This window comes from Stenella coeruleoalba (genome assembly GCF_951394435.1).
Source record: "Stenella coeruleoalba genome assembly, contig: scaffold_95, whole genome shotgun sequence".
NCBI classification, from domain to species: domain Eukaryota; kingdom Metazoa; phylum Chordata; class Mammalia; order Artiodactyla; family Delphinidae; genus Stenella; species Stenella coeruleoalba.
Window position 1 is genome coordinate 1045630 of NW_027646206.1, and position 24635 is coordinate 1070264.

Genomic DNA, 24635 nt, shown 5'->3' on the forward strand with positions numbered 1-24635 from the left:
TATTTGAACACGTCTCCCGATCACATGGTTGATCATACTCTAGGTTCCACATGCATGTTTTAGCTGAAGGAAGAATACCTTAAACCTGGGTAGTTGAAACCCGTGGAATGGGTACCATGCAATATGACTTCAAAGGGTCTTCATTTGCTCACCGAACCTCTCCAATCCTATCACTGCTGCGTTTATGCCCCTGTACACATGCTTGATTCTCTTTCGGAGACATAGCAATCCATAGGTTTTAAGATACTTACTAGTCAGATACATTCTTAGGTGTTTAATATGCGGTGTTGAGTCCATTTCGTTGAGCAAGGAGTAGCTCTTGTCTATTCCATATTTGGCTTAAGGAACTTTATCTGTGCTCATTTCAATCTCTGGTTTTATGCAGCACCCCAACTCACCTTTCCCCTTAAGCAAGCATAAGTTGGTTTTCTAAATTTGAGACCCTGTTCTGTTCTGTAATTCAGTTCCTGTGTAGCCAAGTTTACATTCACTGTATTACTGATATCTTATGATGTTTCTTTTTCTGTGTGACTTATTTCAGTTAGAATCATCATACCTGAATCCACTCATTGTGCTGCTAAGGGCCTGATGACATAGATTTCATTGCTGAGTGATATTGCTTTGTAAGTAAGTACCACAACTTCTTTATCCATTTTTCACTTTCTGTGATGTTGAACTTGTACTGTAAACGAGGTTCTTGTAAACAGAGCCGTTCCAAACTTTGGGGTGGCTGTGTCTTTTTGATTTTACTTCCCTAAGCTATAGGTCCATAAGTGGAAGTGCCCTAGGCTCTGTTGCTTTGTTTTATAGATGTTTCAGGAAACACCATACACTTCTCCAGAGTGTCTGTTGGCAATTTACATCCCGCCCATCAGCATAACAAGGCTCCCAGTTTTCCATGGCCTGTCCAGCCTTTCTGGATTTTACACTTTTTTCAGATGGCCCTTTTGACCGGGGGGAAGTGAGACTTCATTGTAGTGCAGATTTCCTTTGCAAGCTTGCTTGGTTGGCCAAAAAGGGCGTATGCGTTTTTTCCTGAATATATTCAGGAAAAAACGCATACGCCCTTTTTGGCCAAGTGCATCATTGTGGACGTTCTGCCTCTTTTCCTATGCTTTCAATGCAATTCCAGTCTACCTCCTGAAATCGGTTTCCTGCAATTCTGCCCCGCTTTCAAGTCCTCTTGGCAGCCTTCCTTCAGTATATTTTTGGACGATAGCTGTCATTTATAACTCTGCAGGATTGTGAATTACAGTGCTCCTGAGCTCCTTTCTTCAACTCGCTTACTTTTGAGCTGGACGCAACACCGCAGGATGGTTTCAGGCCCTAATCTGGTTCCGGCACGGCACGCTGAGCCTTTGGTTAATTCCTCTTCCTGGTGGGAAATGAGAGTTAAATTTGCCCGTCCAGTCACCTCCAGCTAGTCTCTCATTGGTTCTCGCTATTCCTGTTCATCTTCCGCAGAAATTGCAAACTGGGCCAAACAGGAGGTTAAAGGGACTGACTCTCCAAGTGGGGAGAGTGTTAGTAAAGCGTCTGGAATGTTGCACCGAGTACCAGGGTACGAAATCTGAGACATATTTGAACACGTCTCCCGTTCACACGGTTGATCATACTCTGGGTTCCACATGCATGTTTTAGCTGAAGGAAGAATACCTTAAACCTGGAGAGTTGAGACCCGTGGAATGGGTACCATGCAATATGACTTCAAAGCGTCTTCATTTGCTCACCGAACCTCTCCAATCCTATCACTGCTGCGTTTATGCCCCTGTACACACGCTTGATTCTCTTTTGGAGACATAGCAATCCATAGGTTTTAAGATACTTACTAGTCAGGTACATTCTTAGGCGTTTAATATGGCGTGTTGAGTCCATTTCGTTGAGCAAGGAGTAGCTCTTGTCTATTCCATATTTGGCTTAAGGAACTTTATCTGTGCTCATTTCAATCTCTGGTTTTATGCAGCACCCCAACTCACCTTTCCCCTTAAGCAAGCATAAGTTGGTTTTCTAAATTTGAGACCCTGTTCTGTTCTGTAATTCAGTTCCTGTGTAGCCAAGTTTACATTCCGTGTATTACTGATATCTTATGATGTTTCTTTTTCTGTGTGACTTATTTCAGTTAGAATCATCGTACCTGAATCCACTCATTGTGCAGCTAAGGGCCTGATGACATAGATTTCATTGCTGAGTGATATTGCTTTGTAAGTAAATACCACAACTTCTTTATCCATTTTTCACTTTCTGCGATGTTGAAGTTGTACTGTAAACGAGGTTCTTGTAAATAGAGGCGTCCCAAACTTTGGGGTGGCTGTGTCTTTTTGATTTCAATTTCCCTAAGCTATAGGACCATAAGTGGAAGTGCCCTAGGCTCTGTTGCTTTGTTTCTTAGATGTTTCAGGAAACACCATACACTTCTCCCGAGTGTCTGTTGGCAAGTTACATCCCGCCCATCAGCATAACAAGGCTCCCATTTCTCCATGGCCTGTCCTGCCTTTCTGGATTTTACACTTTTTTCAGATGTCCCTTTTGACCGGGGGGAAGTGAGACTTCATTGTAGTGCAGATTTCCTTTGCAAGCTTGCTTGGTTGGCCAAAAAGGGCGTATGCGTTTTTTCCTGAATATATTCAGGAAAAAACGCATACGCCCTTTTTGGCCAAGTGCATCATTGTGGACGTTCTGCCTCTTTTCCTATGCTTTCAATGCAATTCCAGTCTACCTCCTGAAATCGGGTTCCTGCAATTCTGCCCCACTTTCAAGTCCTCTTGGCAGACTTACTTCAGTATATTTTTGGACGATAGCTGTCATTTATAACTCTGCAGGTTTGTGAATTACAGTGCCCCTGAGCTGCTTTCTTCAACTCGCTTTCTTTTGAGCTGGCCGCAACACCGCAGGATGGCTTCAGGCCGTAATCTGGTTCCTGCACGGCATGCTGAGCCTTTGGTTATTTCCTCTTCCTGGTGGGAAATGAGAGTTAAATTTACACGTCCAGACACCTCCAGCTAGGATCTCATTGGTTCTCCCTATTCCTGTTCATCTTCCGCTGAAATTTCAAACTGGGCCAAACAGGAGGTTAAAGGCGCTGACTCTCCAAGTGGGGAGAGTGTTAGTAAAGCGTCTGGAATGTTGCACGCGAGTACCAGGGGAGGAAAACTGAGACATATTTGAACACGTCTCCCGATCACATGGTTGATCATACTCTAGGTTCCACATGCATGTTTTAGCTGAAGGAAGAATACCTTAAACCTGGAGACTTGAAACCCATGGAATGGGTACCATGCAATATGACTTCAAAGGGTCTTCATTTGCTCACCGAATCTCTCCAATCCTATCAGTGCTGTGTTTATGCCCCTGTACACATGCTTGATTCTCTTTCGGAGACATAGCAATCCATAGGTTTTAAGATACTTACTAGTCAGGTACATTCTTAGGCGTTTAATATGCGGTGTTGAGTCCATTTCGTTGAGCAAGGAGTAGCTCTTGTCTATTCCATATTTGGCTTAAGGAACTTTATCTGTGCTCATTTCAATCTCTGGTTTTATGCAGCACCCCAACTCACCTTTACCCTTAAGCAAGCATAAGTTGGTTTTCTAAATTTGAGACCCTGTTCTGTTCTGTAATTCAGTTCCTGTGTAGCCAAGTTTACATTCCGTGTATTACTGATATCTTATGATGTTTCTTTTTCTGTGTGACTTATTTCAGTTAGAATCATCGTACCTGAATCCACTCATTGTGCTGCTAAGGGCCTGATGACATAGATTTCATTGCTGAGTGATACTGCATTGTACGTAAGTACCACAAGTTCTTTATCCATTTTTCACTTTCTGCGATGTTGAACTTGTACTGTAAACGAGGTTCTTGTAAACAGAGGCGTCCCAAACTTTGGGGTGGCTGTGTGTTTTTGATTTTAATTTCCCTAAGCTATAGGACCATAAGTGGAAGTGCCCTAGGCTCTGTTGCTTTGTTTTTTAGATGTTTCTGGAAACACCATACACTTCTCGCAAGTGTCTGTTGGCAATTTACATCCCGCCCATCAGCATAACAAGGCTCCCAGTTCTCCATGGCCTGTCCTGCCTTTCTGGATTTTACACTTTTTTCAGATGGCCCTTTTGACCGGGGGGAAGTGAGACTTCATTGTACTACAGATTTCCTTTGCAAGCTTGCTTGGTTGGCCAAAAAGGGCGTATGCGTTTTTTCCTGAATATATTCAGGAAAAAACGCATACGCCCTTTTTGGCCAAGTGCATCATTTGTGGACGTTCTGCCTCTTTTCCTATGCTTTCAATGCAATTCCAGTCTACCTCCTGAAATCGGTTTCCTGCAATTCTGCCCCGCTTTCAAGTCCTCTTGGCAGCCTTACTTCAGTTTATTTTTGGATGATAGCTGTCATGTATAACTCTGCAGGTTTGTGAATTACAGTGCCCCTGAGCTCCTTTCTTCAACTCGCTTTCTTTTGAGCTGGCCGCAACACCGCAGGATGGCTTCATGCCCTAATCTGGTTCCGGCACGGCACGCTGAGCCTTTGGTTATTTCCTCTTCCTGGTGGGAAATGAGAGTTAAATTTGCCCGTCCAGACACCTCCAGCTAGTCTCTCATTATTCTCGCTATTCCTGTTCATCTTCCGCAGAAATTGCAACTGGGCCAAACAGGAGGTTAAAGGCGCTGACTCTCCAAGTGGGGAGAGTGTTAGTTAAGCATCTGGAATGTTGCACCCGAGTACCAGGGGAGGAAAACTGAGACATATTTGAACACGTCTCTCATTCACACGGTTGATCGTACTCTGGGTTCCACATGCATGTTTTAGCTGAAGGAAGAATACCTTAAACCTGGAGAGTTGAGACCCGTGTAATGGATACCATGCAATATGACTTCAAAGGGTCTTCATTTGCTCACCGAACCTCTCCAATCCTATCACTGCTGCGTTTATGTCCCTGCACACATGCTTGATTCTCTTTCGGAGACATAGCAATCCATAGGTTTTAAGATACTTACTAGTCAGGTACATTCTTAGGCGTTTAATATGCGGTTTTGAGTCCATTTCGTTGAGCAAGGAGTAGCTCTTGTCTATTCCATATTTGGCTTAAGGAACTTTATCTGTGCTCATTTCAATCTCTGGTTTTATGCAGCACCCCAACTCACCTTTACCCTTAAGCAAGCATAAGTTGGTTTTCTAAATTTGAGACCCTGTTCTGTTTTGGAATTCAGTTCCTGTGTAGCCAAGTTTACATTCCATGTATTACTGATATCTTATGATGTTTCTTTTTCTGTGTGACTTATTTCAGTTAGAATCATCATACCTGAATCCACTCATTGTGCTGCTAAGGGCCTGATGACATAGATTTCATTGCTGAGTGATATTGCTTTGTAAGTAAATACCACAACTTCTTTATCCATTTTTCACTTTCTGTGATGTTGAACTTGTACTGTAAACGAGGTTCTTGTAAACAGAGGCGTCCCAAGCTTTGGGGACGCTGTGTCTTTTTGATTTTAATTTCCCTAAGCTATAGGACCATAAGTGGAAGTGCCCTAGGTTCTGTTGCTTTGTTTTTTAGATGTTTCAGGAAACACCATACACTTCTCCCGAGTGTCTGTTGGCAATTTCCATCCCGCCCATCAACATAACAAGGCTCCCAGTTCTCCATGGCCTCTCCTGCTTTTCTGGATTTTACACTTTTTTCAGATGGCCCTTTTGACCGGGGGGAAGTGAGACTTCATTGTAGTGCAGATTTCCTTTGCAAGTTTGCTTGGTTGACCAAAAAGGGCGTATGCGTTTTTTCCTGAATATATTCAGGAAAAAACGCATACGCCCTTTTTGGCCAAGTGCATCATTGTGGACGTTCTGCCTCTTTTCCTATGCTTTCAATGCAATTCCAGTCTACCTCCTGAAATCGGTTTCCTGCAATTCTGCCCCGCTTTCAAGTCCTCTTGGCAGCCTTATTTCAGTATATTTTTGGATGATAGCTGTCATTTATAACTCTGCAGGTTTGTGAATTACAGTGCCCCTGAGCTCCTTTCTTCAACTCGCTTTCTTGTGAGCTGGCCGCAACACCGCAGGATGGCTTCAGGCCCTAATCTGGTCACGGCACGGCACGCTGAGCCTTTGGTTAATTCCTCTTCCTGGTGGGAAATGAGAGTTAAATTTACACGTCCAGACACCTCCAGCTAGTCTCTCATTGGTTCTCGCTATTCCTGTTCATCTTCCGCAGAAATTGCAAACTGGGCCAAACAGGAGGTTAAAGGGACTGACTCTCCAAGTGGGGAGAGTGTTAGTAAAGCGTCTGGAATGTTGCACCCGAGTACCAGGGGAGGAAAACTGAGACATATTTAAACACGTCTCCCGATCACATGGTTGATCATACTCTAGGTTCCACATGCATGTTTTAGCTGAAGGAAGAATACCTTAAACCTGGGTAGTTGAAACCCGTGGAATGGGTACCATGCAATATGACTTCAAAGGGTCCTCATTTGCTCACCGAACCTCTCCAATCCTATCACTGCTGCGTTTATGTCCCTATACACATGTTTGATTCTCTTTCGGAGACATAGCAATCCATAGGTTTTAAGATACTTACTAGTCAGGTACATTCTTAGGCGTTTAATATGCGGTGTTGATTCCATTTCGTTGAGCAAGGAGTAGCTCTTGTCTATTCCATATTTGGCTTAAGGAACTTTATCTGTGCTCATTTCAATCTCTGGTTTTATGCAGCACCCCAACTCACCTTTCCCCTTAAGCAAGCATAAGTTGGTTTTCTAAATTTGAGACCCTGTTCTGTTCTGTAATTCAGTTCCTGTGTAGCCAAGTTTACATTCCGTGTATTACTGATATCTTATGATGATTCTTTTTCTGTGTGACTTATTTCAGTTAGAATCATCATACCTGAATCCACTCATTGTGCTGCTAAGGGCCTGATGACATAGAGTTCATGGCTGAGTGATATTGCTTTGTAAGTAAATACCACAACTTCTTTATCCATTTTTCACTTTCTGCGATGTTGAACTTGTACTGTAAACGAGGTTCTTGTAAACAGAGGCGTCCCAAACTTTGGGGTGGCTGTGTCTTTTTGATTTTAATTTCCCTAAGCTATAGGACCATAAGTGGAAGTGCCCTAGGCTCTGTTGCTTTGTTTTTTAGATGTTTCTGGAAACACCATACACTTCTCCGGAGTGTCTGTTGGCAATTTACATCCCGCCCATCAGCATAACAAGGCTCCCAGTTCTCCATGGCCTGTCCTGCCTTTCTGGATTTTACACTTTTTTCAGATGGCCCTTTTGACCGGGGGGAAGTGAGACTTCATTGTACTGCAGATTTCCTTTGCAAGCTTGCTTGGTTGGCCAAAAAGGGCGTATGCGTTTTTTCCTGAATATATTCAGGAAAAAACGCATACGCCCTTTTTGGCCAAGTGCATCATTGTGGACGTTCTGCCTCTTTTCCTATGCTTTCAATGCAATTCCAGTCTACCTCCTGAAATCGGTTTCCTGCAATTCTGCCCCGCTTTCAAGTCCTCTTGGCAGCCTTACTTCAGTATATTTTTGGACGATAGCTGTCATTTATAACTCTGCAGGTTTGTGAATTACAGTGCCCCTGAGCTCCTTTCTTCAACTCGCTTTGTTTTGAGCTGGCCGCAACACCGCAGGATGGCTTCCGGCCCTAATCTGGTTCCGGCATGGCACGCTGAGCCTTTGGTTATTTCCTCTTCCGGGTGGGAAATGTGAGTTAAATTTGCCCGTCCAGACACCTCCAGCTAGTCTCTCATTGGTTCTCCCTATTCCTGTTCATCTTCCGCAGAAATTGCAAACTGGTTCAAACAAGAGTTTAAAGGCGCTGACTCTCCAAGTGGGGAGAGTGTTAGTAAAGCGTCTGGAATGTTGCACCCGAGTACCAGGGGAGGAAAACTGAGACATATTTGAACACGTCTCCCGTTCACACGGTTGATCATACTCTGGGTTCCACATGCATGTTTTCGCTGAAGGAAGAATACCTTAAACCTGGGTAGTTGAAATCCGTGGAATGGGTACCATGCAATATGACTTCAAAGGGTCTTCATTTGCTCACCGAACCTCTCCAATCCTAACACTGCTGCGTTTATGCCCCTGTACACACGTTTGATTCTCTTTTGGAGACATAGCAATCCATAGGTTTTAAGATAGTTACTAGTCAGGTACATTCTTAGGCGTTTAATATGGGGTGTTGAGTACATTTCGTTGAGCAAGGAGTAGCTCTTGTCTATTCCATATTTGGCTTAAGGAACTTTATCTGTGCTCATTTCAATCTCTGGTTTTATGCAGCACCCCAACTCACCTTTCCCCTTAAGCAAGCATAAGTTGGTTTTCTAAATTTGAGACCCTGTTCTGTTCTGTAATTCAGTTCCTGTGTAGCCAAGTTTATATTCCGTGTATTACTGATATCTTAGGATGTTTCTTTTTCTGTGTGACTTATTTCAGTTAGAATCATCATACCTGAATCCATTCATTGTGCTGCAAAGGGCCTGATGACATAGATTTCATTGCTGAGTGATACTGCATTGTACGTAAGTACCACAAGTTCTTTATCCATTTTTCACTTTCTGTGATATTGAACTTGTACGGTAAACGAGGTTCTTGTAAACATGGCGTCCCAAACTTTGGGGTGGCTGTGTCTTTTTGATTTTAATTTCCCTGAGCTATAGGACCATAAGTGGAAGTGCCCTAGGCTCTGTTGCTTTGTTTTTCATATATTTCAGGAAATACCATACACTTCTCCCGAGTGTCTGTTGGCAATTTACATCCCGCCCATCAGCATAACAAGGCTCCCAGTTCTCCATGGCCTGTCCTGCCTTTCATTATTTTACACTTTTTTCAGATGGCCCTTTTGACCGGGGGGAAGTGAGACTTCATTTTAGTGCCGATTTCCTTTGCAAGCTTGCTTGGTTGGCCAAAAAGGGCGTATGCGTTTTTTCCTGAGGAAAAAAGGCATACGCCCTTTTTGGACAAGTGCATCATTGTGGACGTTCTGCCTCTTTTCCTATGCTTTCAATGCAATTCCAGTCTACCTCCTGAAATCAGTTTCCTGCAATTCTGCCCCGCTTTCAAGTCCTCTTGGCAGCCTTACTTCAGTATATTTTTGGACGATAGCTGTCATTTATAACTCTGCAGGTTTGTGAATTACAGTGCCCCTGAGCTCCTTTCTTCAACTCGCTTTCTTTTGAGCTGGCCGCAACACCGCAGGATGGCTTCAAGCCCTAATCTGGTTCCGGCACTGCACGCTGAGCCTTTGGTTAATTGCTCTTCTTGGTGGGAAATGAGAGTTAAATTTGCCCGTCCAGACACCTCCAGCTAGTCTCTCATTGGTTCTCGCTATTCCTGTTCATCTTCCGCAGAAATTGCAAACTGGGCCAAACAGGAGGTTAAAGGCGCTGACTCTCCAAGTGGGGAGAGTGTTAGTAAAGCGTCTGGAATGTTGCACCCGAGTACCAGGGTATGAAAACTGAGACATATTTGAACACGTCTCCCGATCACATGGTTGATCATACTCTAGGTTCCACATGCATGTTTTAGCTGAAGGAAGAATACCTTAAACCTGGAGTGTTGAGACCCGTGGAATGGGTACCATGCAATATGACTTCAAAGGGTCTTCATTTGCTCACCGAACCTCTCCAATCCTATCACTGCTGCGTTTATGCCCGTGTACACACGCTTGATTCTCTTTTGGAGACATAGCAATCCATAGGTTTTAAGATACTTACTAGTCAGGTACATTCTTAGGCGTTTAATATGGGGTGTTGAGTCCATTTCGTTGAGCAAGGAGTAGCTCTTGTCTATTCCATATTTGGCTTAAGGAACTTTATCTGTGCTCATTTCAATCTCTGGTTTTATGCAGCACCCCAACTCACCTTTCCCCTTAAGCAAGCATAAGTTGGTTTTCTAAATTTGAGACCCTGTTCTGTTCTCTAATTCAGTTCCTGTGTAGCCAAGTTTACATTCCGTGTATTAGTTATGTCTTATGATGTTTCTTTTTCTGTGTGACTTATTTCAGTTAGAATCATCATACCTGAATCCACTCATTATGCTGCTACGGGCCTGATGACATAGATTTCATTGCTGAGTGATACTGCATTGTACGTATGTACCACAAGTTCTTTATCCATTTTTCACTTTCTGTGATATTGAACTTGTACAGTAAACGAGGTTCTTGTAAACAGAGGCGTCCCAAACTTTGGGGTGGCTGTGTCTTTTTTATTTTAATTTCCCTAAGCTATAGGACCATAAGTGGAAGTGCCCTAGGCTCTGTTGCTTTGTTTTTTAGATGTTTCAAAAACACCATACACTTCTCCCGAGTGTCTGTTGGCAATTTCCATCCCGCCCATCAGCATAACAAGGCTCCCAGTTCTCCATGGCCTCTCCTGCTTTTCTGGATTTTACACTTTTTTCAGATGGCCCTTTTGACCGGGGGGAAGTGAGACTTCATTGTAGTGCAGATTTCCTTTGCAAGCTTGCTTGGTTGGCCAAAAAGTGCGTATGCGTTTTTTCCTGAATATATTCAGGAAAAAACGCATACGCTCTTTTTGGCCAAGTGCATCATTGTGGACGCTCTGCCTCTTTTCCTATGCTTTCAATGCAATTCCAGTCTACCTCCTGAAATCGGTTTCCTGCAATTCTGCCCCGCTTTCAAGTCCTCTTGGCAGCCTTACTTCAGTATATTTTTGGACGATAGCTGTCATTTATAACTCTGCAGGTTTGTGAATTACAGTGCCCCTGAGCTCCTTTCTTCAACTCGCTTTCTTGTGAGCTGGCCGCAACACCACAGGATGGCTTCAGGCCCTAATCTGGTTCCGGCACGGCACGCTGAGCCTTTGGTTATTTCCTCTTCCTGGTGGGAAATGAGAGTTAAATTTGCCCGTCCAGACACCTCCAGCTAGTCTCTCATTGGTTCTCCCTATTCCTGTTCATCTTCCGCAGAAATTGCAAACTGGGCCAAACAGGAGGTTAAAGGCGCTGACTTTCCAAGTGGGGAGAGTGTTAGTAAAGCGTCTGGAATGTTGCACCCGAGTACAAGGGGAGGAAAACTGAGACATATTTGAACACGTCTCCCGTTCACACGGTTGATCATACTCTGGGTTCCACATGCATGTTTTAGCTGAAGGAAGAATACCTTAAACCTGGAGAGTTGAGACCCGTGGAATGGGTACCATGCAATATGACTTCAAAGGGTCTTCATTTGCTCACCGAACCTCTCCAATCCTATCACTGCTGCGTTTATGCCCCTGTACACACGCTTGATTCTCTTTTGGAGACATAGCAATCCATAGGTTTTAAGATACTTACAAGTCAGGTACATTCTAAGGCGTTTAATATGGCGTGTTGAGTCCATTTCGTTGAGCAAGGAGTAGCTCTTGTCTATTCCATATTTGGCTTAAGGAAGTTTATCTGTGCTCATTTCAATCTCTGGTTTTATGCAGCACCCCAACTCACCTTTCCCCTTAAGCAAGCATAAGTTGGTTTTCTAAATTTGAGACCCTGTTCTGTTTTGGAATTCAGTTCCTGTGTAGCCAAGTTTACATTCCGTGTATTACTGATATCTTATGATGTTTCTTTTTCTGTGTGACTTATTTCAGTTAGAATCATCGTACCTGAATCCACTCATTATGCTGCTACGGGCTTGATGACATAGATTTCATTGCTGAGTGATATTGTTTTGTAAGCAAATACCACAAGTTCTTTATCCAGTTTTCACTTTCTGCGATGTTGAACTTGTACTGTAAACGAGGTTCTTGTAAACAGAGGCGTCCCAAGCTTTGGGGACGCTGTGTCATTTTGATTTTAATTTCCCTAAGCTATAGGACCATAAGTGGAAGTGCCCTAGGCTCTGTTGCTTTGTTTTTTAGATGTTTCAGGAAACACCATACACTTCTCCCGAGTGTCTGTTGGCAATTTCCATCCCGCCCATCAGCATAACAAGGCTCCCAGTTCTCCATGGCCTCTCCTGCTTTTCTGGATTTTACACTTTTTTCAGATGGCCCTTTTGACCGGGGGGAAGTGAGACTTCATTGTAGTGCAGATTTCCTTTGCAAGCTTGCTTGGTTGGCCAAAAAGGGCGTATGCGTTTTTTCCTGAATATATTCAGGAAAAAACGCATACGCCCTTTTTGGCCAAGTGCATCATTGTGGACGCTCTGCCTCTTTTCCTATGCTTTCAATGCAATTCCAGTCTACCTCCTGAAATCGGTTTCCTGCAATTCTGCCCCGCTTTCAAGTCCTCTTGACAGCCTTACTTCAGTATATTTTTGGACGATAGCTGTCATTTATAACTCTGCAGGTTTGTGAATTACAGTGCCCCTGAGCTCCTTTCTTCAACTCGCTTTCTTGTGAGCTGGCCGCAACACCGCAGGATGGCTTCAGGCCCTAATCTGGTTCCGGCACGGCACGCTGAGCCTTTGGTTATTTCCTCTTCCTGGTGGGAAATGAGAGTTAAATTTGCCCGTCCAGACACCTCCAGCTAGTCTCTCATTGGTTCTCCCTATTCCTGTTCATCTTCCGCAGAAATTGCAAACTGGGCCAAACAGGAGGTTAAAGACGCTGACTTTCCAAGAGGGAAGAGTGTTAGTAAACCGTCTGGAATGTTGCACCCGAGTACAAGGGGAGGAAAAGTGAGACATATTTGAACACGTCTCCCGTTCACACGGTTGATCATACTCTGGGTTCCACATGCATGTTTTAGCTGAAGGAAGAATACCTTAAACCTGGAGAGTTGAGACCCGTGGAATGGGTACCATGCAATATGACTTCAAAGGGTCTTCATTTGCTCACCAAACCTCTCCAATCCTATCACTGCTGCGTTTATGCCCGTGTACACACGCTTGATTCTCTTTTGGAGACATAGCAATCCATAGGTTTTAAGATACTTACTAGTCAGGTACATTCTTAGGCGTTTAATATGGGGTGTTGAGTCCATTTCGTTGAGCAAGGAGTAGCTCTTGTCTATTCCATATTTGGCTTAAGGAACTTTATCTGTGCTCATTTCAATCTCTGGTTTTATGCAGCACCCCAACTCACCTTTCCGCTTAAGCAAGCATAAGTTGGTTTTCTAAATTTGAGACCCTGTTCTGTTCTCTAATTCAGTTCCTGTGTAGCCAAGTTTACATTCCATGTATTAGTTATGTCTTATGATGTTTCTTTTTCTGTGTGACTTATTTCAGTTAGAATCATCATACCTGAATCCACTCATTATGCTGCTACGGGCCTGATGACATAGATTTCATTGCTGAGTGATACTGCATTGTACGTATGTACCACAAGTTCTTTATCCATTTTTCACTTTCTGTGATATTGAACTTGTACAGTAAACGAGGTTCTTGTAAACAGAGGCGTCCCAAACTTTGGGGTGGCTGTGTCTTTTTGATTTTAATTTCCCTAAGCTATAGGACCATAAGTGGAAGTGCCCTAGGCTCTGTTGCTTTGTTTTTTAGATGTTTCAAAAACACCATACACTTCTCCCGAGTGTCTGTTGGCAGTTTACATCCCGCCCATCAGCATAACAAGGCTCCCAGTTCTCCATGGCGTGTCCTGCCTTTCTGGATTTTACACTTTTTTTAGATGGCCCTTTTGACCGGGGGGAAGTGAGACTTCATTTTAGTGCCGATTTCCTTTGCAAGCTTGCTTGGTTGGCCAAAAAGGGCGTATGCGTTTTTTCCTGAGGAAAAAAGGCATACGCCCTTTTGGCCAAGTGCATCATTGTGGACGTTCTGCCTCTTTTCCTATGCTTTCAATGCAATTCCAGTCTACCTCCTGAAATCGGTTTCCTGCAATTCTGCCCCGCTTTCAAGTCCTCTTGGCAGCCTTACTTCAGTATATTTTTGGACGATAGCTGTCATTTATAACTCTGCAGGTTTGTGAATTACAGTGCCCCTGAGCTCCTTTCTTCAACTCGCTTTCTTTTGAGCTGGCCGCAACACCGCAGGATGGCTTCAAGCCCTAATCTGGTTCCGGCACGGCACGCTGAGCCTTTGGTTAATTGCTCTTCCTGGTGGGAAATGAGAGTTAAATTTGCCCGTCCAGACACCTCCAGCTAGTCTCTCATTGGTTCTCGCTATTCCTGTTCATCTTCCGCAGAAATTGCAAACTGGGCCAAACAGGAGGTTAAAGGCGCTGACTCTCCAAGTGGGGAGAGTGTTAGTAAAGCGTCTGGAATGTTGCACCCGAGTACCAGGGGAGGAAAACTGAGACATATTTGAACACGTCTCCCGATCACATGGTTGATCATACTCTAGGTTCCACATGCATGTTTTAGCTGAAGGAAGAATACCTTAAACCTGGAGTGTTGAGACCCGTGGAATGGGTACCATGCAATATGACTTCAAAGGGTCTTCATTTGCTCACCGAACCTCTCCAATCCTATCACTGCTGCGTTTATGCCCGTGTACACACGCTTGATTCTCTTTTGGAGACATAGCAATCCATAGGTTTTAAGATACTTACTAGTCAGGTACATTCTTAGGCGTTTAATATGCGGTGTTGAGTCCATTTCGTTGAGCAAGGAGTAGCTCTTGTCTATTCCATATTTGGCTTAAGGAACTTTATCTGTGCTCATTTCAATCTCTGGTTTTATGCAGCACCCCAACTCACCTTTCCCCTTAAGCAAGCATAAGTTGGTTTTCTAAATTTGAGACCCTGTTCTGTTCTCTAATTCAGTTCCTGTGTAGCCAAGTTTACATTCCGTGTATTAGTTATGTCTTATGATGTTTCTTTTTCTGTGTGACTTATTTCAGTTAGAATCATCATACCTGAATCCACTCATTATGCTGCTACGGGCCTGATGACATAGATTTCATTGCTGAGTGATACTGCATTGTACGTATGTACCACAAGTTCTTTATCCATTTTTCACTTTCTGTGATATTGAACTTGTACAGTAAACGAGGTTCTTGTAAACAGAGGCGTCCCAAACTTTGGGGTGGCTGTGTCTTTTTGATTTTAATTTCCCTAAGCTATAGGACCATAAGTGGAAGTGCCCTAGGCTCTGTTGCTTTGTTTTTTAGATGTTTCAAAAACACCATACACTTCTCCGGAGTGTCTGTTGGCAATTTCCATCCCGCCCATCAGCATAACAAGGCTCCCAGTTCTCCATGGCCTCTCCTGCTTTTCTGGATTTTACACTTTTTTCAGATGGCCCTTTTGACCGGGGGGAAGTGAGACTTCATTGTAGTGCAGATTTCCTTTGCAAGCTTGCTTGGTTGGCCAAAAAGTGCGTATGCGTTTTTTCCTGAATATATTCAGGAAAAAACGCATACGCTCTTTTTGGCCAAGTGCATCATTGTGGACGCTCTGCCTCTTTTCCTATGCTTTCAATGCAATTCCAGTCTACCTCCTGAAATCGGTTTCCTGCAATTCTGCCCCGCTTTCAAGTCCTCTTGGCAGCCTTACTTCAGTATATTTTTGGACGATAGCTGTCATTTATAACTCTGCAGGTTTGTGAATTACAGTGCCCCTGAGCTCCTTTCTTCAACTCGCTTTCTTTTGAGCTGGCCGCAACACCGCAGGATGGCTTCAAGCCCTAATCTGGTTCCGGCACAGCACGCTGAGCCTTTGGTTAATTGCTCTTCCTGGTGGGAAATGAGAGTTAAATTTGCCCGTCCAGACACCTCCAGCTAGTCTCTCATTGGTTCTCGCTATTCCTGTTCATCTTCCGCAGAAATTGCAAACTGGGCCAAACAGGAGGTTAAAGGCGCTGACTCTCCAAGTGGGGAGAGTGTTAGTAAAGCGTCTGGAATGTTGCACCCGAGTACCAGGGTATGAAAACTGAGACATATTTGAACACGTCTCCCGATCACATGGTTGATCATACTCTAGGTTCCACATGCATGTTTTAGCTGAAGGAAGAATACCTTAAACCTGGAGTGTTGAGACCCGTGGAATGGGTACCATGCAATATGACTTCAAAGGGTCTTCATTTGCTCACCGAACCTCTCCAATCCTATCACTGCTGCGTTTATGCCCCTGTACACACGCTTGATTCTCTTTTGGAGACATAGCAATCCATAGGTTTTAAGATACTTACTAGTCAGGTACATTCTTAGGCGTTTAATATGGGGTGTTGAGTCCATTTCGTTGAGCAAGGAGTAGCTCTTGTCTATTCCATATTTGGCTTAAGGAACTTTATCTGTGCTCATTTCAATCTCTGGTTTTATGCAGCACCCCAACTCACCTTTCCCCTTAAGCAAGCATAAGTTGGTTTTCTAAATTTGAGACCCTGTTCTGTTTTGGAATTCAGTTCCTGTGTAGCCAAGTTTACATTCCGTGTATTACTGATATCTTATGATGTTTCTTTTTCTGTGTGACTTATTTCAGTTAGAATCATCGTACCTGAATCCACTCATTATGCTGCTACGGGCCTGATGACATAGATTTCATTGCTGAGTGATATTGTTTTGTAAGCAAATACCACAAGTTCTTTATCCATTTTTCACTTTCTGCGATGTTGAACTTGTACTGTAAACGACGTTCTTGTAAACAGAGGCGTCCCAAGCTTTGGGGACGCTGTGTCTTTTTGATTTTAATTTCCCTAAGCTATAGGACCATAAGTGGAAGTGCCCTAGGCTCTGTTGCTTTGTTTTTTAGATGTTTCAGGAAACACCATACACTTCTCCCGAGTGTCTGTTGGCAATTTCCATCCCGCCCATCAGCATAACAAGGCTCCCAGTTCTCCATGGCCTCTCCTGCTTTTCTGGATTTTACACTTTTTTCAGATGGCCCTTTTGACCGGGTGGAAGTGAGACTTCATTGTAGTGCAGATTTCCTTTGCAAGCTTGCTTGGTTGGCCAAAAAGTGCGTATGCGTTTTTTCCTGAATATATTCAGGAAAAAACGCATACGCTCTTTTTGGCCAAGTGCATCATTGTGGACGCTCTGCCTCTTTTCCTATGCTTTCAATGCAATTCCAGTCTACCTCCTGAAATCGGTTTCCTGCAATTCTGCCCCGCTTTCAAGTCCTCTTGGCAGCCTTACTTCAGTATATTTTTGGACGATAGCTGTCATTTATAACTCTGCAGGTTTGTGAATTACAGTGCCCCTGAGCTCCTTTCTTCAACTCGCTTTCTTGTGAGCTGGCCGCAACACCGCAGGATGGCTTCAGGCCCTAATCTGGTTCCGGCACGGCACGCTGAGCCTTTGGTTATTTCCTCTTCCTGGTGGGAAATGAGAGTTAAATTTGCCCGTCCAGACACCTCCAGCTAGTCTCTCATTGGTTCTCCCTATTCCTGTTCATCTTCCGCAGAAATTGCAAACTGGGCCAAACAGGAGGTTAAAGGCGCTGACTTTCCAAGTGGGGAGAGTGTTAGTAAAGCGTCTGGAATGTTGCACCCGAGTACAAGGGGAGGAAAACTGAGACATATTTGAACACGTCTCCCGTTCACACGGTTGATCATACTCTGGGTTCCACATGCATGTTTTAGCTGAAGGAAGAATACCTTAAACCTGGAGAGTTGAGACCCGTGGAATGGGTACCATGCAATATGACTTCAAAGGGTCTTCATTTGCTCACCGAACCTCTCCAATCCTATCACTGCTGCGTTTATGCCCCTGTACACACGCTTGATTCTCTTTTGGAGACATAGCAATCCATAGGTTTTAAGATACTTACTAGTCAGGTACATTCTTAGGCGTTTAATATGGGGTGTTGAGTCCATTTCGTTGAGCAAGGAGTAGCTCTTGTCTATTCCATATTTGGCTTAAGGAACTTTATCTGTGCTCATTTCAATCTCTGGTTTTATGCAGCACCCCAACTCACCTTTCCCCTTAAGCAAGCATAAGTTGGTTTTCTAAATTTGAGACCCTGTTCTGTTTTGGAATTCAGTTCCTGTGTAGCCAAGTTTACATTCCGTGTATTACTGATATCTTATGATGTTTCTTTTTCTGTGTGACTTATTTCAGTTAGAATCATCGTACCTGAATCCACTCATTATGCTGCTACGGGCCTGATGACATAGATTTCATTGCTGAGTGATATTGTTTTGTAAGCAAATACCACAAGTTCTTTATCCATTTTTCACTTTCTGCGATGTTGAACTTGTACTGTAAACGAGGTTCTTGTAAACAGAGGCGTCCCAAGCTTTGGGGACGCTGTGTCTTTTTGATTTTAATTTCCTCAAGCTATAGGACCATAAGTGGAAGTGCCCTAGGCTCTGTTGCTTTGTTTTTTAGATGTTTCAGGAAACACCATACACTTCTCCCGAGTGTCTGTTGGCAATTTCCATCCCGCCCATCAGCATAACAAGGCTCCCAGTTCTCCATGGCCTCTCCTGCTTTTCTGGATTTTACACTTTTTTCAGATGGCCCTTTTGACCGGGGGGAAGTGAGACTTCATTGTAGTGCAGATTTCCTTTGCAAGCTTGCTTGGTTGGTCAAAAAGTGTGTATGCGTTTTTTCCTGAATATATTCAGGAAAAAACGCATACGCTCTTTTTGGCCAAGTGCATCATTGTGGTCGCTCTGCCTCTTTTCCTCTGCTTTCAATGCAATTCCAGTCTACCTCCTGAAATCGGTTTCCTGCAATTCTGCCCCGCTTTCAAGTCCTCTTGGCAGCCTTACTTCAGTATATTTTTGGACGATAGCTGTCATTTATAACTCTGCAGGTTTGTGAATTACAGTGCCCCTGAGCTCCTTTCTTCAACTCGCTTTCTTGTGAGCTGGCCGCAACACCGCAGGATGGCTTCAGGCCCTAATCTGGTTCCGGCACGGCACGCTGAGCCTTTGGTTATTTCCTCTTCCTGGTGGGAAATGAGAGTTAAATTTGCCCGTCCAGACACCTCCAGCTAGTCTCTCATTGGTTCTCCCTATTCCTGTTCATCTTCCGCAGAAATTGCAAACTGGGCCAAACAGGAGGTTAAAGGCGCTGACTTTCCAAGTGGGGAGAGTGTTAGTAAAGCGTCTGGAATGTTGCACCCGAGTACAAGGGGAGGAAAACTGAGACATATTTGAACACGTCTCCCGTTCACACGGTTGATCATACTCTGGGTTCCACATGCATGTTTTAGCTGAAGGAAGAATACCTTAAACCTGGAGAGTTGAGACCCGTGGAATGGGTACCATGCAATATGACTTCAAAGGGTCTTCATTTGCTCACCGAACCTCTCCAATCCTATCACTGCTGCATTTATGCCCCTGTACACACGCTTGATTCTCTTTTAGAGACATAGCAATCCATAGGTTTTAAGATACTTACTAGTCAGGTACATTCTTAGGCGTTTAATATGGCGTGTTGAGTCCATTTCGTTGAGCAAGGAGTAGCTCTTGTCTATTCCATATTTGGCTTAAGGAACTTTATCTGTGCTCATTTCAATCTCTGGTTTTATGCAGCACCCCAACTCACCTTTCCCCTTAAGCAAGCATAAGTTGGTTTTCTAAATTTGAGACCCTGTTCTGTTTTGGAATTCAGTTCCTGTGTAGCCAAGTTTACATTCCGTGTATTACTGATATCTTATGATGTTTCTTTTTCTGTGTGACTTATTTCAGTTAGAATCATCGTACCTGAATCCACTCATTATGCTGCTACGGGCCTGATGACATAGATTTCATTGCTGAGTGATATTGTTTTGTAAGCAAATACCACAAGTTCTTTATCCATTTTTCACTTTCTGTGATATTGAACTTGTACGGTAAACGAGGTTCTTGTAAACAGAGGCGTCCCAAACTTTGGGGTGGCTGTGTCTTTTTGATTTTAATTTCCCTAAGCTATAGGACCATAAGTGGAAGTGCCCTAGGCTCTGTTGCTTTGTTTTTTAGATGTTTCAGGAAACACCATACACTTCTCCCGAGTGTCTGTTGGCAATTTCCATCCCGCCCATCAGCATAACAAGGCTCCCAGTTCTCCATGGCCTGTCCTGCCTTTCTGGATTTTACACCTTTTTCAGATGGCCCTTTTGACCGGGGGGAAGTGAGACTTCATTGTAGTGCAGATTTCCTTTGCAAGCTTGGTTGGTTGGCCAAAAAGGGCGTATGCGTTTTTTCCTGAATATATTCAGGAAAAAACGCATACGCCCCTTTTGCCAAGTGCATCATTGTGGACGTTCTGCCTCTTTTCCTAGGCTTTCAATGCAATTCCAGTCTACCTCCTGAAATCGGTTTCCTGCAATTCTGCCCTGCTTTCAAGTCCTCTTGGCAGCCTTCCTTCAGTATATTTTTGGACGATAGCTGTCATTTATAACTCTGCAGGTTTGTGAATTACACTGCCCCTGAGCTCCTTTCTTCAACTCGCTTTCTTTTGAGCTGGCCGCAACACCGCAGGATGGCTTCAGGCCCTAATCTGTTTCCGGCATGGCACGCTGAGCCTTTGGTTATTTCCTCTTCCTGGTGGGAAATGAGAGTTAAATTTGCCCGTCCAGACACCTCCAGCTATTCTCTCATTGGTTCTCCCTATTCCTGTTCATCTTCCGCAGAAATTGCAAACTGGGCCAAACAGGAGGTTAAAGGCGCTGACTCTCCAAGTGCGGAGAATGTTAGTAAAGCGTCTTGAATGTTGCACTCAAGTACCAGGGGAGGAAAACTGAGACATATTTGAACACGTCTCCCGTTCACGCGGTTGATCATACTCTGGGTTCCACATGCATGTTTTAGCTGAAGGAAGAATACCTTAAACCAGGAGTGTTGAGACCCGTGGAATGGGTACCATGCAATATGACTTCAAAGGGTCTTCATTTGCTCACGGAACGTCTCCAATCCTATCACTGCTGCGATTATGCCCCTGTACACACACTTGATTCTCTTTTGGAGACATAGCAATCCATAGGTTTTAAGATACTTACTAGTCAGGTACATTCTTAGGCGTTTAATATGGGGTGTTGAGTCCATTTCGTTGAGCAAGGAGTAGCTCTTTTCTATTCCATATTTGGCTTAAGGAAATTTATCTGTGCTCATTTCAATCTCTGGTTTTATGCAGCACCCCAACTCACCTTTCCCCTTAAGCAAGCATAAGTTGGTTTTCTAAATTTCAGACCCTGTTCTGTTTTGGAATTCAGTTCCTGTGTAGCCAAGTTTACATTCCGTGTATTAGTGATATCTTATGATGTTTCTTTTTCTGTGTGACTTATTTCAGTTAGAATCATCGTACCTGAATCCACTCATTATGCTGCTACGGGCCTGATGACATAGATTTCATTGCTGAGTGATACTGCATTGTACGTAAGTACAACAAGTTCTTTATCCGCTTTTCACTTTCTGTGATATTGAACTTGTACGGTAAACGAGGTTCTTGTAAACAGAGACGTCCCAAACTTTGGGGTGGCTGTGTTTTTTGATTTTAATTTCCCTAAGCTATAGGACCATAAGTGGAAGTGCCCTAGGCTCTGTTGCTTTGTTTCTTAGATGTTTCAGGAAACACCATACACTTCTCCCCAGTGTCTGTTGGCAATTTACATCCCGCCCATCAGCATAACAAGGCTCTCAGTTCTCCATGGCCTGTCGTGCCTTTCTGGATTTTACGCTTTTTTCAGATGGCCCGTTTAACCGGGGGGAAGTGAGACTTCATTGTAGTGCAGATTTCCTTTGCAAGCTTGCTTGGTTGGCCAAAAAGGGCGTATGCGTTTTTTCCTGAATATATTCAGGAACAAACGCATACGTCCTTTTTGGCCAAGTGCATCATTGTGGACGCTCTGCCTCTTTTCCTATGCTTTCAATGCAATTCCAGTCTACCTCCTGAAATCGGTTTCCTGCAATTCTGCCCCGCTTTCAAGTCCTCTTGGCAGCCTTACTTCAGTATATTTTTGGACGATAGCTGTCATTTATAACTCTGCCGGTTTGTGAATTACAGTGTCCCTGAGCTCCTTTCTTCAACTCGCTTTCTTGTGAGCTGGCCGCAACACCGCAGGATGGCTTCAGGCCCTAATCTTGTTCCGGCACGGCACGCTGAGCCTTTGGTTATTTCCTCTTCCTGGTCGGAAATGAGAGTTAAATTTGCGTGTCCAGACACCTCCAGCTAGTGTCTCATTGGTTCTCCCTATTCCTGTTCATCTTCCGCAGAAATTGCAAACTGGGCCAAACAGGAGGTTAAAGGGACTGACTCTCCAAGTTGGGAGAGTGTTAGTAAAGCGTCTGCAATGTTGCACCCGAGTACCAGGGGAGGAAAACTGAGACATATTTGAACACGTCTCCCGTTCACATGGTTGATCATACTTGGGTTCCACATGCATGTTTTAGCTGAAGGAAGAATATCTTAAACCTGGGTAGGTGAAACCCGTGGAATGGGTACCATGCAATATGACTTCAAAGGTTCTTCATCTGCTCACCGAACCTCTCCAATCCTATCACTGCTGCGTTTATGCCCCTGTACACATGCTTGATTCTCTTTCGGAGACATAGCAATCCATAGGTTTTAAGATACTTACTAGTCAGGTACATTCTTAGGCGTTTAATATGCGGTGTTGAGTCCATTTCGTTGAGCAAGGAGTAGCTCTTGTCTATTCCATATTTGGCTTAAGGAACTTTATCTGTGCTCATTTCAATCTCTGGTTTTATGCAGCACCCCAACTCACCTTTCCCCTTAAACAAGCATAAGTTGGTTTTCTAAATTTGAGATCCTGTTCTGTTTTGGAATTCAGTTCCTGTGTAGCCAAGTTTACATTCCGTGTATTAGTGATATCTTATGATGTTTCTTTTTCTGTGTGACTTATTTCAGTTAGAATCATCGTATCTGAATCCACTCATTATGCTGCTACGGGCCTGATGACATAGATTTCATTGCTGAGTGATACTGCATTGTACGTAAGTACCACAAGTTCTTTATCCATTTTTCACTTTCTGTGATATTGAACTTGTACTGTAAACGAGGTTCTTGTAAACAGAGCCGTCCCAAACTTTGGGGTGGCTGTGTCTTTTTGAATTTAATTTCCCTAAGCTATAGGACCATAAGTGGAAGTGCCCTAGGCTCTGTTGCTTTGTTTTTTAGATGTTTCAGGAAACACCATACACTTCTCCCGAGTGTCTGTTGGCAATTTACATCCCGCCCATCAGCATAACAAGGCTCCCAGTTCTCCATGGCCTGTCCTGCCTTTCTGGATTTTACACTTTTTTCAGATGGCCCTTTTGACCGGGGGGAAGTGAGACTTCATTGTAGTGCAGATTTCCTTTGCAAGCTTGCTTGGTTGGCCAAAAAGGGCGTATGCGTTTTTTCCTGAATATATTCAGGAAAAAACGCATACGCCCTTTTTGGCCAAGTGCATCATTGTGGACGTTCTGCCTCTTTTCCTATGCTTTCAATGCAATTCCAGTCTACCTCCTGAAATCGGTTTCCTGCAATTCTGCCCCGCTTTGAAGTCCTCTTGGCAGCCCTACTTCAGTATATTTTTGGACGATAGCTGTCATTTATAACTCTGCAGGTTTGTGAATTACAGTGCCCCTGAGCTCCTTTCTTCAACTCGCTTTCTTGTGACCTGGCCGCAACACCGCAGGATGGCTTCAGGCCCTAATCTGGTTCCGGCACGGCACGCTGAGCCTTTGGTTAATTCCTCTTCCTGGTGGGAAATGAGAGTTAAATTTGCCCGTCCAGACACCTCCAGCTAGTCTGTCATTGGTTCTCGCTATTCCTGTTCATCTTCCGCAGAAATTGGAAACTGGGCCAAACAGGAGGTTAAAGGGACTGACTCTCCAAGTCGGGAGAGTGTTAGTAAAGCGTCTGGAATGTTGCACCCGAGTACCAGGGTACGAAATCTGAGACATATTTGAACACGTCTCCCGATCACATGGTTGATCATACTCTAGGTTCCACATGCATGTTTTAGCTGAAGGAAGAATACCTTAAACCTGGGTAGGTGAAACCCGTGGAATGGGTACCATGCAATATGACTTCAAAGGGTCTTCATTTGCTCACCGAACCTCTCCAATCCTATCACTGCTGCGTTTATGTCCCTGTACACACGCTTGATTCTCTTTTGGAGACATAGCAATCCATAGGTTTTAAGATACTTACTAGTCAGGTACATTCTTAGGCGTTTAATATGCGGTGTTGAGTCCATTTCGTTGAGCAAGGAGTAGCTCTTGTCTATTCCATATTTGGCTTAAGGAACTTTATCTGTGCTCATTTCAATCTCTGGTTTTTTGCAGCTCCCCAACTCACCTTTCCCCTTAAGCAAGCATAAGTTGGTTTTCTAAATTTGAGACCCTGTTCTGTTCTGTAATTCAGTTCCTGTGTAGCCAAGTTTACATTCCGTGTATTACTGATATCTTATGATGTTTCTTTTTCTGTGTGACTTATTTCAGTTAGAATCATCGTACCTGAATCCACTCATTGTGCTGCTAAGGGCCTGATGACATAGATTTCATTGCTGAGTGATACTGCATTGTACGTAAGTACCACAAGTTCTTTATCCATTTTTCACTTTCTGCGATGTTGAACTTGTACTGTAAACGAGGTTCTTGTAAACAGAGGCGTCCCAAATTTTGGGGTGGCTGTGTCTTTTTGATTTTAATTTCCCTAAGCTATGGGACCATAAGTGGAAGTGCCCTAGGCTCTGTTGCTTTGTTTTTTAGATGTTTCAGGAAACACCATACACTTCTCCCGAGTGTCTGTTGGCAATTTACATCCCGCCCATCAGCATAACAAGGCTCCCAGTTCTCCATGGCCTGTCCTGCCTTTCTGGATTTTACACTTTTTTCAGATGGCCCTTTTGACCGGGTGGAAGT

The 24635-nt window shown here is 43.8% G+C and overlaps 1 long non-coding RNA gene across 2 annotated transcripts in view; it reads left to right on the forward strand.

Annotated features, from left to right (window-relative positions):
- Window positions 1–24635, forward strand: part of LOC307181257 — a 448188-nt gene that overhangs the window by 417444 nt on the left and 6109 nt on the right. Inside the window, exon 5 of one of the 2 annotated variants that reach the window (XR_013826239.1) lies at window positions 10013–10089. The exons of the other annotated variant lie outside the window; for it this stretch is intronic. This is a non-coding gene — a long non-coding RNA (uncharacterized lncRNA). Of the gene's footprint in view, window positions 1–10012; window positions 10090–24635 lie in introns of those variants that run through there. 2 annotated transcript variants of the gene reach the window in all.